The following is a 6,609-nucleotide window of genomic DNA, read 5'->3' as shown; positions in this document are numbered from 1 at the left end:
TACAGTATGGAAACAGGCCATTTGGCCCAATAAGTCCACACCGACCCTCTGAAGAGTAACCCACCCAGATACATTCCCCTACCCTATTATTCTACATTTCGCCTGACTAATGCATTTAACCTACACATTTAGCATGGCCAATTCACCTGACCTGCACAGCTTTGAAAATGGGAGGAAACCGGAGTAGCCGGAGGAAACCCGTGCAGAGACAGGGTAATTGTGCAAACTCCACACAGACAATCACCCAAGGTTGGAATTGAACCCGAGTCCCTGGTGCTGTGAGGCAGCAGTACTTACCACTGAGCCCCATGCCACCCAATTATTCAAGAAAAAATCCACTGATCCCATTACAATTAATGTGAGCTCTGAAAAGTCCCTTTCAAATAATTACAACTTGTTTCAAACATTTGATGAAATTATATATTTTCCTGACAAAACTGTTCCTGGGTCAAATATTAACAGGCCACAATTCATCGGCCTGTCCCTGTGATGTAATCTCCCCACATTTTGATGTCCTGTAAAGTCCCACCCTTGCCTGCATCACATTATTCAGGGATCTGTCACATTCTGGGTACACAATAGTGCAGAAAAAATGAATTTTTTAATCAAGAGTTCTTTGTTGTGAGCATCACTAGTCACTACAAATATATTCACAATTATCAGTAATTGACATCATGAATGCGCGAGTGCATCCTTAGTGGTCTATCCACTGAATAAGACCTCTTCACGACTTCAGACTTTCCCTGACCATCCAACACCTTGACCCTGTCAAGCACCTGATGTATGTATTAGAAGGTATGTTACTCATAGTGATGCTGGCACTCACTTTGGACGTCAAACAGCAGTGGCAAACATTAGCCAATCCCCTCTCATCTGAGGCTGTTGCCAAGACATTGTCTTTTGCCTTTGCATTCTTCCACCTCAGACCAGTTTTTTACAAGTTACGCTGAAGTTTAAGCTTCACTTAGAACAAACGTCCAGGGATCCTTAAAGGTAAACAGTGAGTCATTTTGGCAGGCCCAGACATGATTGCAGGTGGATAGTCTTGTCTTTCAACAGAAAGCTGGAGAAAACATTTGTTTTTAAAATAAAAAAAAAAATTGCTGCAGAACTTCTGAAGAAGGGTCATTGGACTAGAAACATTCACTCTGATTTCTCTCCACAGATTCTGGCAGGCCTGCTGAGTTTTCCAACAATTTCTGTTCTTGGTTTTGTTTCTGATTTCCAGCATCCTCAATTCTTTCAGTTTTACATTTGTTTTTAACCCCTGTCCAGCAAACATTTTCTTGAATAATTACTGCCTTCCTCTCTTTTATTTGTTTCTGCATGTGGGGTTAACAAGTGCCAGCTAGAATTGAGTCTATAAATGCAGATGATCAAATCACTACAAAACACTAATAATGATTGGATACTCAAAGTAACAATTACTAATGCTAAAAGCTATATTTATAATTAGAAATGATCCTAAGTCTGACAGTTCTTATGATACATCGGTAAAACATTGGCTGATACATAAATGCAGGAGAATGAATTTGGGATACAGAGGCTGAGGGTGGAGAAGATGTGACTGTGTTAGCTATATACTGTAAGTTGACAGCAGTTCTCCCTACACCCAGATGGCAAACCTTTACTACTGGTTGGTAAGTGCACCCTCATTGGCCAGAAAGTTGTCGTGGAGAATGTGCTAGTGAGCAGTTACCCCAAAGCTTTTGTTTAATTATCAATAGAGGCAAGTTGACTCAGATTTGCCATGCACACTGTTTCTCCTGCAGTATAAATTGTTGTTCCCTTTGAAATTCTATATTCTTGCATTTATCCTGATAACTGCAAGACAAAACGTTCTGACAAAATGCATCCTTGTTTAAGTAGTACTGTGCTACCAAGTGTACACACATGGGCTTTCTACACTCTCCACTGCTTTGCCTTCATATTTCCAACATCCATAGTATTTTGGCAGATATTGCTTCCAGCTGCCAACCTTTCATCACCATGTACTTACTGCATGGTTGAATGACAGTGGGGAAATACACACGTGCATTTTAATCCACTACTTTTTTTTATAAAACAAGAATATATGAAGACTGATCTCCCTTTGCACTGGTGTTGAATGCTTGCTCTCGGTCACCTGCCAAAAGAGACTGGTTCAGAGACTGAAACAGGAGCTTCTGGCTGGGGGGAGAAATCGGCGTCACAGTTACCAGGGTGCCCAGAGCATTAAAGCCGGCTTTCGTTCGGTAACCTGGAGACTCCCAATGTCTTTATGACCCAGGTAAACCGAATCCATCTCGACATTTCTGCAGGAGACAACGCCGGACTTGCTGTTGATTCAGAGTGTGTCGAGGCAAGTGGTGATTCCTTACATTATCACCCCCAAAGGGGAGACCCTGTAAGTGACGGTTATTTAAATTGTAGTGTTTAATCAATCCTCAATTAAAACTTTAGTGTTCACTGTCGAGAGGATGTACGAGGCAGAGCCGTGCAGCACCTCGCTGGGGCAGTTAGACATGTTTTAAGAGGACTGTATAAGATTAAGAGTTAGTTGCAAGGTCTGGGTTCAAGTGAGTGGCGGTGGTGGAACAACAGCGAGGCGCCAATGGAGGTTGATGAAGGAGAAAAATATCTTTTTATACCTCGTCCTTTGCCATTCTAAATTAATTGAGTAATTTGCGTGCACTGTGTATTTGGATTACACTGTATTAGCTCCTGCAAATGTACAGTTTGGAGGATGTTTGATTAAATCTTTAAAAACTAGGAGCGAAAGAGGGAGGGAGAGAGAGGGAGAGCGAGCAACAAAAAATAGTCAAGTGCTTTACTCATGAAATGGTCCGCATTTTTTATTCTTTGTACAATTGGGACATGCACTGTTGAAAACGTTGAACCTCATAAGCTTAGACAATAATATTAGCGGTTTTTCACCAATTTACTTAAGCAATTATTCGATGTACTTTCCTGTCATTTTGCAAGAAAGTTATACTTTCTGTCTGTTGAGCAAAACATGGCTCACTTCAGTCTCAGAACAGATGAACTCAAAACATCTAAATTGACTTAGAAAGCATTGTTTTATTTATGCTGTAAAAGTGAGCACTGCTGTAAACCAAGCCCGGTTGTTATTAACAAGCAAAATTAACAAGCATGTATAATTAATACTTCACAAAAATACAACATCGCAAAATTAGCCCTGCAGGTGGGGTTATATTTTTGCAATTCAATAACAAACATATCAAGAGCTGTTTTCTTTGTCAATGGAAGAGGCATAGGAAATTCTGGCCTACTTCAGGACTTCCAGTGTTAATTAATTTACCATTGGTGGTGGTGCCTTTAGCTGCTGAGAGATCCTCACTCTCGAATTCCCTCTGCACAGCTTCTCTGCCTGTCTACTGATCCTTCCTTAAAACCTTCTTCTTTGACCAAGCTTTTCATAGAATACTTGCAGTGTAGAAGCAGGCCCTTCAGTCCATCAAGTCTACACCAATCCCTCCAAAGGGCATCCCAAGCAGATCTACTATCCTATCCTATCCCTGCACTTCCCACCTAACCTACACATCCCTAGACACTATGGGCAATTTAGCATGGCCAATCCACTTAACCTGCACATCTTTTGACTGTGGGAGGAATATAGAGCACCCAGATGAAATCCACACAGACATGGGCAAAACATACAGGCAGTCACCCAAGGATGGAATTGAACCCAAGTCCCTAGTACTGAGAGGTAGTAGTGCTAACCACTGACCCACCATACCACCGTCAAGAGCTATTGGACAACCTCTTGTGCTTGATGTGAAATTTTGTTTGATTGTGCCAATATAAAGTATTCTAGAACATGTTAGAATGACAGATGTGCTACATTATTGCATGATATGTTTTATAAGCGAAGTTTAAGGTATGTGTAAGTTAATTTAAGTGACAGGCATTTTAAGTAAATTTCAATGAGCAAGGCATTTAGAAAGACACAAAATACAAAACCAAAAAAAAACACCAAAACCAAAAGATTTTAAAGGACATGTTAAAATAGAATATTAAGATGCAACAAATTGTAAAATAATATTTAGTTGAAGTAAATTAGTAAATGGGGCAATTGTGGCTAAGGAGAATGATGCAAAGGAAGGGACCCCAATCTTATTGTGGTTATAGGAATGGTCAGATCAGAGGGTAAACTTGTGATAGCATGTGAACTATTGTGGATCAGTACAATATCCTCAAAGTATGCATATGAAGAAGTGACTGATGTTAAGTGTTAGGTGCTAAATTCAAGGACTAGTCAGCTACAGTCTTGAAGTAAAAGAGAGAGGAAAGGTTGCCTTGAGAAACTTATGACTCACTTACACACTCACCCTTGAGTCTGAAGGTTGTGGGTTCAAAGCTCACTTCAAAATCTCGAGGGGCAGTTCCAAGATAATATCTTTCAAGGAGTTGTTAAACCAAAGCAAACTCTGGTGGATGCAAAAGGTCATATGCTACATTAGAAGAAGAGCAAAGGAGTAATCCTCAATGCCCTGGCCAAAACTGATCTTTCAACCCAAAGTCAACTAAAAGGAAGAGTTTATCAATTCCTTATCATATTACTGTTTGTGGTTGTTAGGCATTTTTCCTGCATTGCAACAGAATCTCCAATTCAATAAGTACTTTGTTGGCTTTGAAGCATTTTGTGTCTTCCTGAGACCGTGATAGGCAACATATAAATGCAAATCTTTATTTGCATCAAATGGATGGAATTGAATAGTGAAGTGAAGGGAGGGCAGAGTAATAAAGCGCACTATCCTGGTTTCATCCAATTGATTATCAGGGTTTGATGACTATGATGGTTAACAAAACCTGTGACCTTTGGATGGAAAAGTGAAAACTTCAGAAGCAAAGATTACTTACAACTACCAAGTTATGTGGAGAGTGTGATACTGGAAAAGCACAGCACGTCAGGCAGCATCCAAGCAGAAGAAAAATCAACTTTTTGGGCAAAAGCCCTTCATCAGGAATGAATTCCTGAAATTCAGCATCCTCGGATGCTGAACCTGCATCCCTGTAACCCTGCATTTCCCATGGCTGATCCACCTCGCCTGCACATCCCTGGACACTATGGGCACTCTAGCATAGCCAATCTGCCTAACCTGCACATCTTTGGAGGAAACTGGAGCAGACCCGCACAGATACAGGGAGAATGTGCAAAGATAGTCAGCTCAGGGTGGAATTGAACCCAGGTCCATGGTGCTGTAAAACAGCAATGCTAAACATTGTGCCACCCTTAAAGCTCTCAGAGGGACTCCCACTGCTACACAGAGGATTAGAAAACGCTACCCTGGGTAATGTTTGGGAAATTGTGGAATAGGAATCCCTACTTTTCTATCAATTGAATTAAATGGATGGTAACCAAAATCCGAGGACCATTGGGCTACCCTCTAATTAGAATGAGACAATTGGTAATGAGTTTAACCAGAAGGCCACCATGCCTCAGGTGAGTGATCAGGTCAGGAAGGTCAAAGGACCTTCATAAAGATCACAGCTGCTGTGGGAATTGAGCTTGCACTCTTGATATCAGTCCCCATTGTAGACCAACCATCCAATCAACTAAGCTAACCGACTCCCCATTGAAGAAGTGACAGGCAGTGGTGTAAATCTTCCATTTGGTGTTAGCAATGATCACTTCATTGAATGACCAGTTCCTTTAGGAATTAGGGTCTTACCCTGCACACTGTCCACTCCCATCCAGACCCTTCCTCCATGAATATTTAACTATTTCATCCGCTACATAAGCTATTCTTGACACTCATGGCTTATGAAACACTTTTGATATGTTGGAACTCATTTCTTAACTTTGATGCAACTATTCCAAAATGCTGGTGAAAAGTAGCTCTATTTTACTAACTAATCTAAGATGTCAAAAATCATGTGTATGGATACCAAAGAAGAAGGTATTAAAAGTAGTGATAAAAGCTGTCCTTCCTGAGTGCCAACTGCTGTCAGGTTATGGATTAGCCAGGATTGCTTGTTGTTTAGTTTAATAAGACTGGAGTTACCTGATTCAGTTGCTGTTGGAAATTCAGCATTTTAGCCCTGATTCCACATATTGTCTTCTTTGCTGGATATTCAGTCAAACTTAATTGAATGGTGAGTAATCTTGGTAACATACCAAGTTTTGTTTTTAGGTTTAGCTGTCAAATCTGGACCATCACAGACTTGCTTACTTCCATGTTTGATAATACCATCCATCTCTATACCCCCAGCCCCTTGCCCACCCCTTTTGACATCCACATTCTTAACTTTTCCATCTTGATATTTGGCTGTTTCAATGCTCTCAACCTTGTTCAACTACAATTTGTCCAGAACTTTGCTGATGCATACTATCCCACTCCGAATTACAATCATCCAAAACCCTGGATGACCACTTTGCAAAACACCTATGTTCCGTCTACAAAAAAAGACCCTGAGCTTCTAGTTGCTGTGAATTTAGCACATCAGGTTGTTGCCTGGCCAATATCTCTGTCTCAGGCTTGCTGCAGTGCTCCAGTGAATCTCAGCGCAATCTGGTGGAGAAGCACCTCATTTTCCAATTGGAAACTCCACAGCTTTCTGGAATCAATTTCAGGTTCAACACCTTTAGGGCTTGAGCTTCTCCCA

Source organism: Chiloscyllium plagiosum, chromosome 4 (assembly GCF_004010195.1).
Source record: "Chiloscyllium plagiosum isolate BGI_BamShark_2017 chromosome 4, ASM401019v2, whole genome shotgun sequence".
In the NCBI taxonomy this organism is placed as follows: Eukaryota; Metazoa; Chordata; class Chondrichthyes; order Orectolobiformes; family Hemiscylliidae; genus Chiloscyllium; species Chiloscyllium plagiosum.
The sequence above is the reverse complement of the archived record's forward strand: the minus strand, read 5'-3'. Positions refer to the sequence as shown.